The 9,476-nt window shown below is 33.5% G+C and overlaps 1 long non-coding RNA gene across 1 annotated transcript; it reads right to left on the bottom strand.

Annotated features, from left to right (window-relative positions):
- Positions 1-3,038: 3,038 nt before the first annotated feature.
- Positions 3,039-4,114, bottom strand: LOC133203626 (uncharacterized). Its single transcript, XR_009723426.1, has 2 exons — positions 4,024-4,114; positions 3,039-3,217 (listed from the first exon to the last, which is right to left on the bottom strand). It is a non-coding gene; the product is annotated as an uncharacterized LOC133203626 (long non-coding RNA).
- Between the last annotated feature and the right edge of the window lie 5,362 nt (positions 4,115-9,476).

Raw genomic sequence — 9,476 nt, 5'->3', positions numbered from 1 at the left:
CCCCTTAAATCCGCCAGTGTAAATGAAATTTTCGTTGACGAGTGTGCTATTTTCAAATAAAATTATACAACAAAGGTCACAAAAATAACTTTACAATTTGTTTAACTGCCATTCCTTAATCCTAAAATAAAAGACACTCAAAGTTCAAGTATGTAAAACCAAAAGAAAATATAAATCAACAAAACATGTTGTAAACAGACTTTTCTAACGAAAATCTGCTTGTGCTCCATCATTTCTAATTGACCAAAGATACATAACGTAAATGTTTTCCTTCATTACAGAGGATGGATCTGCCTCTAAAATGTATTATTTTTCGTAGTACAATGTATTCCCTACTAGGGATACCTGAAGGGCATATACGTATAAGTCTCTTTTCCGTCTGTTCGTCGATCTGTCAGTCAGTCTGTACCACTTAGTTTTCCGATTTTTTTGGTTCCGCTTCGATGATTTTTGAAGGAAATACTGGTATACCATACTGGTTTGTTTCTTTAGTTTGATGTACTCTTTTAGCATAACTTGATTTAACCTGTGTATTGTAATGAGATCAAAATTTTATTGCCTCAGTCCCGCTTGAATACACATTACTTTTTTTCTTTCATACGCTCTTTTCCAGCGTGTACTTCTAAGGCATTTGATCCTTTTTAAACTTTAAGTTTAGCACTTTACTACATTTTACATCGTTTTCAAGCATAAGTTTTGTGGGTAGGGGCAATAAAAAAAATATGTGAAGCAATCTACATGCTCTCGGGACGAAGTCGGAAACATCCCATCCAATGATTAGAACATCATACCCTCAACAAATGTAAAATTGCGTTAAATCTACGTTAAAAAACATTATCTGTTTTGTCGTAGCAGCTTAGTATGCATTTACAAACTTTGCAAAAATATAATCTGATAAAGCAAAATAGACCTTAACACGGAAAATTTACTGATTGTAGTTCCTAAACTAATTTTCGTGAAGAATTGATGTAACCGAAATCCAGTCTTATGATAAAACAAGTCTTGTAATGGATTGTTGCAAGTCGGAATGCAGTAAAGATAACATTCATTTGAAAATACATTATTTGTTTATATAATCATTGACGGCATTGGCATATTTAAGATAATGCTTACTAGCAACTCATTCGTGAGAATTTGTCGGTAATGCTTACAATGTATAAACCCTCCTTCACATTAATTGATATCATGGACATAGATTTCAAAAATATGTCCGATTTCTTAAAGTTTTGCGAGAATAAATCCATTCGATAAAGTATCTACCTTGTCAGTAGTTAAGAAAAAAGGTAATTTTTTCAGGCGAAAATTGGATTATTAAACTCTACTTCAAATAACAAATAACAAGCTCTTATTTCACACTGTAATTATTGTGTTGTAATCTTAAGACAAAAGCTTTGTTAAAATCAAAGTAGCGTAAAGTTATTTTAATTTTTGTAATCGGTCTTTTGTAGGGTGTGCTTTGACGGTACAAATATGCTGTTTTACTTTGTTCGGTTGTTCATGTTTTACGTGATTAAAAATATAACTGGAATTATATTTGCATGTCTTTCCGAGAACGTGTATTATTGCTTCAGGTCCGGTGTGAGTAATTTTAGTTAGTGGCATTAGGAAAAGCAAATACCAAAAATTAATTGACAAGCAAAAATGGTCATATCGCAGCTAGGTTAAGGACGCCTATGAAATATACGCCTAAATATATTCACAGAAAATGAATACAATTTTTAATTTTTTTTAACAGCATAAATTTTGATGAATGTGCATTGTGGTGTTTGCACTTGTATATATCGGGTCTCTGCTGAGTTCGGCCAAAGCAACCTCGCTTACATCAGTTGCTTGTCACGTGACAGGTTTAAAATTAGAACACATTTATACTACTACAAAGACCGTAAAAGATCAACGATATACGGGTATCTTTCCGCTATAAAATTTATTCTGTTTTGTTTAAGACAAATTTTTTAACATGAAAAGTGCTGGGAGCAACTTCCTCATGCTCGGTAATTGTGTAAAATTTAGCCGTCTTTCTAAAAACTCCAGACATAGATGTAATACGCACTGTAATAATGTTACATTACGGAATAAATATACAATGCACAACCAGCTTCTAGCACTTTTTAGAATAGTAGGAATAAGTGCTACACGTGTTTAAAAATTCAGAATTTATAGTGAAGCGGATATCATTGAACTTTTGATATTTTCGAGGGGCTGGACCCCTCACTCTAGCTCATTACTGTACAAATGTGATCCCTACGGCTGTATATAAAGTCTACACATTATCAATTTAGTTTGACAATAAAATGTGGATTGATATATCTTAGAATATGTATTTAATCTGGTCCAATTAAACTTGTTTCGTATTTCTTTTTATTTTTACAAGCTACGATGGTAGCTTGAGCAACGCCTCAAGTACAGAGAAACTGCGTGTCAAACTAAGAAATGACGTCATCTCAGTAAGTACAGCGAGACCAAGCTGGCTTTCATTCTACATACTCAAAGTGATAATTTTTCAAGATAAGTTGCTCACCCATTTATCTTAAAAATATTTATAGTATGATAAACGAAAGTATTTCAGGGTGTTTTAAAAAGAACATATAGTATTCATTCATCGAGATTCATTTGAATTGTTTTAACGTGACGTCATAATAGCTTTCCTGAACCTCTGCATAGGCTGTTGTAGATATGGGAGTCCTTAACCTAACTGTGGTGTTCTTATTACTGAAGTGTCGAAAACATTAATTAGCTTTGATATCTATTGTGTAGTATATTATGGCAAAATTATTGGGGCCTGTGTTTCGACTTTTTGAAAGTTTGGCCAACTAAATAACAAAATCATTTCCAACATGCCATACACACTTTAACATGTTACTTTCTGTCTTTCACAGTCAAATTTTAAGCCAATTGCGATAAACAGTTTCAATATCCTGAGTTGGATTTCAAATATATAGCTCAAAAAACCATCTTCGTTATTAATGAATCTAGAGCAATGAGATAGTTCTCTTGCAAGCTTCCCAAATATTCAAAATGAAAAAATGAAACAATCAAAATGTTCTCAGTACTTGTTTTAATGTAGTGACACTAAGAACACAATTTCAGACTTGAGTTTCTTAGTTACTCCATATCTTCATCTATCCTGGCCTCCTCATGTCTTCAATCTCTCTTTGGTCTTCCTCATTCAGACCTCTTCCGATTTCCTCATACAGATCTCTTCCGCGAAAGCGTCTCTCTGTCAAATGAAATGCTTTATATTGAACTTATCTTTTAAATGCTCTAAAAAGCGTAGGTTCCTTTAATTGTTCAAGTGATAGATCAATTTAATCATTGCAATTTATCTATGACACCAATTGTAAGGAGGATTGATTGTATGTTGTTTTACGTCCCATTCGAGAATTTTTCACTCATATAGAGACGTCACCATATACCGGTGAAGGGCTTTAAATTTTGAACTTTAATCGGCACTCAGGGCCATAGAGCAGTGAGGGATCTTTATCTTGCCAACGCCTACCGTGACATAGGGCCTCAGTTTTTTAAGGTCTTATCCGAAGGGCCCGCAACTTCCACTTCAAAGTGGCGAGCGCATGGCGAAGGAACAGTTGCTGCCCATTTTTTATCGACTTATGTCAGTCGCGGCCGAGATTCGAACTCACGACCTCCCGATCACAGAGCAAGCGCTCTACCGACTGAGCTACCATGAACGGTAATTGTAAATAGGAAAGAATTTAAATAGTCATATTTATAACTTCGCAGTCCTACAGAAAGAACCACTTCTTTGGTGCTGAATCGTAATGTGCAGTTGTCGGAGGTAGTTTTTTTTTTCAACAATTCTTTTTGACCAAAAAAAAAAAAAAAAAACAAAAACAAAAAAAAACAAAACAAAACAAAACAAAAAAAAAAACAAAACAAAAAAAAAAAAAAAAAACAAACAAACAAACAAACAAACAAAACAAAACCTCTTGATACAATTATACCGAGGAGAGAATTGCACTTACTTCGATATGTAATCGACTTTCTTTGTGAAGAAATCTTACTTACTTTTGCAATAAAACTTCACTCTTAGGTATTTGTAGGTTCCTTTACATGGATCTCCAAATACGGAATTGCTGGCTTTAAAGGAGCATCTACTTTTCCCGTGGCATAATTTTTTTTACTACAAACAGGGATTTTCTGGATCTACAAGTTGTGCTCCAATGACTAGCACCCTTTCTTGAACAGGTTCTTGAGTTTTGTCGGCCATACGTAGCAGAGTGCACTAGAATGGACCGATGTCCTCCGCAATTCAATTTCATTAGGCGATGTTCACATACTGTTGCCGTGTGTACATACCTTCCTGTTATTTTAATAAAATTATGCAATGAAAACATCTAACAGAATTATATCAATTCTTTAATTATCTAAACAAAATAGTGATTGCAAGTTTTCCATAATTTCTGCAACAATAAAATATTTTTTCCTTCTCGAACAATATCCCATCCTTTTGTCATTGACCTTGACTATTCTAAGGCGTCGTGGAATCTGGGTATAACTTTCATTTATAAACCACAAAATTTTGACTTCTTCTTTGAAACTTAATTTTTAATTTCCAATTTTGATTTTCCACTTGCTGATACAGTGTATATAATTTTATCAGTTTTGGAATATAATTTATGTAAATGGTAAAAAAGAGGAGCCAGTAATATTGGTCAACATATTAGCTATTAACTAGGAAGAAGTATAAGTGTAATTACGAATACTTAATTTTATACTGACAACCACATATTATCTGACCCCTGTGGATTTTCAGAAGATATGATGCTCAAATAAAAAGTTCCTCCTTTAACAAAGCTATTCCATACGATCTTAAACTTATTTTTGCAGGTACATGAGTTCAAATACTAGTATTCAGTTCTTTGCCTGAATCCACTTAAGGTGAAAAATAGACTATTGTAAAAAAAAAAAAAAAAAAAGGTAAAGATCAAGCTTTAAAAAAAAATACATTACAAATATGTAAACAGGGCATAAAACACGGACCCCCGGAAATTCCAGAGGTGGGAGCAGGAGCCTAGGAGGAGTGAGCACCTTTTGTCGACCTGTCACACCCGTAATTAGCCCTATGTACTGATCAGGAAGACGGATTAATCTATCGAAGAAAGTATAACTTAAAAAAATAACCTGGTATAGAAAAATTACATATTTTCTTCCATAAATATTTAAAATGATTAATAATACTCACTTCTTCTCCACCAGAAACCATCAGTATCTTGAAATATTAAAAGATAATTAAAGTAAATAAAATATACGGAAATTACTTAGAATAACAAGATACACAGTGAATGTTTTACCTCGTATAATTTATGTGAGTTATTTTCTCATACACTAGAGACATTAAATTGTAGTACCTTGTATTACAAGAACCACAGCTAGCAGAACCAAGATCTTCCACATTTTTTCTTCTGTGTGTCGAATGAAACATGTATGTCAATCTTATCATATTTATATAATATTTTCCCTGTAATCGATGTCCGGTCAATTTATGGAAATTTACGAAACATGTGATGGCACAGTGTTAATTAACTGTAGAATTCTTTGAAGAATCATTGAACCATTTGTCGATCGACCAGTGGCTAATAATGAAGAGAACATCTGCAGTAATTTTCTGTATGTCAACTCATGATTAAAAAAAATTGGATGAAAGCTGTTATTAAATATTAATCCTAAGAACAGAAATTCGGCCCTTTATACAATGAAATATATCGAGATAACAAAATATTCAAGCTTAAAAGTCCATTAAACAATACAAATTTGGCGCAGAGCAAACACGGACCTCTAAAACATCAGAGGTTGGATCAGGAAGCATCCCCTGCCGACCGGTCACACCCGCCATGTGCTCCTTGCCATGATCAGGAAGGCGGAAATAAACCGTAGATTATTCAGTGTGTAAATAATAGCTTAATAATTTGTATGAAAAACACAGTCAGCATTCGAGTTAAGAAAAATTGTATTTGCTGACAAGGTCATTGTATCGACCATAGAACTTGCGAAATGACGTCTTATACGTGATTGTTGATATTCTTGTTACATCAATTGTTTGTCAATAGCGTGCCTCGTTTCGGAAAATGTTCGTACGTAGCTCTTGTGTTTCGAATCAACTGGAGACACAAACCCCATATGCAGGTGATAAGGGTATATTGCTACATAAATAAGGGAAGTTGACGATAGAAAAGTTAAATTAATCACGTTTATCGCAAAGTTTTGTTGTTAGGTTACCATTACCATTAACGACTAGTCTAGTAAAATATCCAAACATGAAACAGATGTCAGACTCTGTGATATCTTTAATTTCAAGTTCACTGGGATATACCGAGTCGACAATGAATGGAAGAAACTAATTAATAACTGATAATACTTCGTCGATATTGTTATGCGATCAATCTTTCGTTGTTATCTTCACCTTTTTCATATATTTTTATTATTATCATTATTATTATTATGATTATTATAATGATAGTTGTCTAGATAGGAAAAAATAGGAACAATCATACACATTCTGACTATTAGTTATGAAGTATAACAGTAGCAAGGATTGATAATAAATTCCATTTTATTCAAATTAACCTAGCCACATGATAAACCCACTGCATTAAATGTAAATTTCCCAAGGTGTGATTTTTAAGGAGAGTTCAAAATTACTTTTTGAAGAATACTTTAAAAACAATATTCTAACTTTTATTAAATTCTGGAGTATTAAGTTCCAAAAATTGTCAAAGTTATACTTCTTGGAGAAACATAATCGGCTTTGAAGATAATTCCCTTGTAATTTTGTTTTTATACTGAATTTGACCTGAATGTTCCTTCTACTTGATCAATACATAGGACATAGGGTCCTATATAGGGTATGACCGGTCAACAGGAGATGCTTACTACTCCTAGGCACCTGATCCCATGCACCTCTGAAATATTCGGGGGTCTGTGTATTATGCTCTCTTCATAGATTTGTATTGTTTACAGATTTTTTGAGATCGATCACTGTTTGTTATCCTCACCTTTTCATATTGCAAATAAATTATGAGCTTTGCTTACATTCGATATTTTTTGTAAGATTTGTGTGTTTGTTTTGGGCGGGGGAGAATATGACGATGGAGAATATGAATAACTTTCATTGACATTTTAGGTACAGTGCATCTAAAATCATATAGTATAGAATACTATACTATAATATAATCTCTTTTTAATTAAATGTTAAAACCATAAGATGTTGTCCATCAAAAAAGTATTTTTGGGGACATGGAACTATTAACAAATATTGAAAAATATACTGACACGCAAAAGAAACGCAACAAGTAGTAGACTACAATTATCTGATCTAATCATTTTTTACTCAATGATTTTTTTTTAAATGAATGCAGTGAGGTGGAACTTGATTTTAAAACATCAGATATTTGATTTAAATGTTGAATGTTATCCTTAGACTTTAGAAAGTAACACATAACTGTAAAAACATCCCCTCTTAGCGATTTAATTACAGTGTGCAAGTCCGCCATGCACAACAATTGCAACTTGATTTCCACAATGCATCTATCTCTCGATCTGAGCGAAAGAAATATTCTTTGGTATTTTTAAGTGCATGTTTTTCAGATGCTGAGGTCGAATTTTCTATAACCTGGCACAGTATAGTAACACTTGGACTTCTGGTCCAAGAAATGTCATTCATGCTTATGATATGTATGCTTAATGAGGCGTAATGTAGTGCATATTTGTATCTGCAAGTCACCTTCACCTTTATTTTGAGAATTTCCAGCTGCTTTCATTCATTTTGAGGAAGCCTTGGTTTCACATCGGGAAAAGAAAGAATTTTTTCGAAATATTACTGCAATACTTATGATTTACAGATACAAACCCTTGAAAATCCATATCATTGCTTTATGTTTTGTTGTAATATTTGATTTCTGATAAGCGGGCTCAAACTTAACTTCCGGTAACGGGATGAAAATCGTTTAACCGTTAAATTACCGATTTGGCAAATTTGAAGATGTCCTTACGGTAAAAAGCTATATCCTATATGTAATTTCCTCCCAGAATAGAACGTTTGCGTTCCTTTTGCGTGTCAGTATAATATCTATCATTATTTTACATTCATATCTGAAGTACGAGGGTTAATCCTAAAGTAATGTCACAATTAACTGCTCAAAAATCTGAAATAATCAAATATTATCAACAAAATATCACATACAAATACACATATCTATTTTGATTCTTGCCTTAAAATTTCACTCGATTACATAAAATGCTTTTTAAAATATTAAGATAAACAAAACGTCAGGTTATGTCGGCAAGAATGTTACCAACGACATTTTGACGTTACTTTCTGTACATCCATCTCTCATCACCTCTCAAGTCTTCTTATTAATAACCTTTACTCTCACTTTGCTATAAACCGTCTCGTTTTGAGTTGTAGTATTAAAATCATTTGAACTTTGTACAAATGTTATTTCTAAATTCATTCCATCTTGGGTAAAAAAATCTATCATCCGATTTGAAATGATCGAGTGTCGAAGAGAAGCGTCCTAACGACGTCGGTACATTCTTGCCGTGCGGCGACAGACGAAGTCCAAGGTTGTGGGGGTTTTTTTCAATATTTTATATTATATTTTATAAAGTATTGCATATATCTTAATGAAACTTTAGGACAAAAGTAAAAATAGATAGAGGTATTGGTACATGAAATATGGAGATAACGAAGGGTTTTCAAGCTCAAAACCCATTAAAACAATACAAATCGGAAGTAGAGCAAACACGGACCTCCAAAAACAGAGGTGGATCAGGTGCCATGGAGGAGCGAGCATCCCCCGCCGACCGGCCACACTCACTGTGCGCTCCCTACAATGATCGGTAAATAACGGAAAAATCCGTAGACAATTCAGTGTGTAAATAATGGCCAAACAATCAGCACGATAAACGTCAGTCAGTATATGACTTAATGATAGAATGTATTTGCCGACAAGGTCACTGTATCGACCACAGAACCTACGAAATGATGACCCCAAACGAGACTGTTGATATTCTTGTTTCATCAACTTGTTTGTTAATAATTTGCCTCGTTTTAGAAACCGTCCACAAGCAGAGCATGCCCACCGCGCACCGAATCAACCGAAAAACACATACCCATACGCTGACGATAAGGGCATATTGCTGCATAAGTAAGGAAAGTTGACGATTGAAAAGTTAAAGTCATCACGTTTATCATGAAGCTTTGTTGTTCGATTACCATTAACATCTTTTTCTAGTAAGATATCCAAATATGAAACAGATGTGTCAGACTCTGAAGTATCTTTTATTTCAAGCTCACTGGTATATATCGTGTCGACATATGAATGGAAATAACTACTGTTAATTCATAATACGTCGTCGATATATCTAAATGTCGAGTTAAAGGCTACAGCAAGAGATTTCTTTTTCTCATGTATAAGATTTTGAATACATTCTGCTTCATATGAGTACAAAAATAAATC

The sequence above is a fragment of the Saccostrea echinata genome, unplaced genomic scaffold (genome assembly GCF_033153115.1).
Source record: "Saccostrea echinata isolate AGI-Se365-2 ecotype Australia unplaced genomic scaffold, CSIRO_AGI_Sech_v1 ptg000051l, whole genome shotgun sequence".
NCBI lineage: Eukaryota > Metazoa > Mollusca > Bivalvia > Ostreida > Ostreidae > Saccostrea > Saccostrea echinata.
The sequence above is the reverse complement of the archived record's forward strand: the minus strand, read 5'-3'. Positions and strand labels throughout refer to the sequence as shown.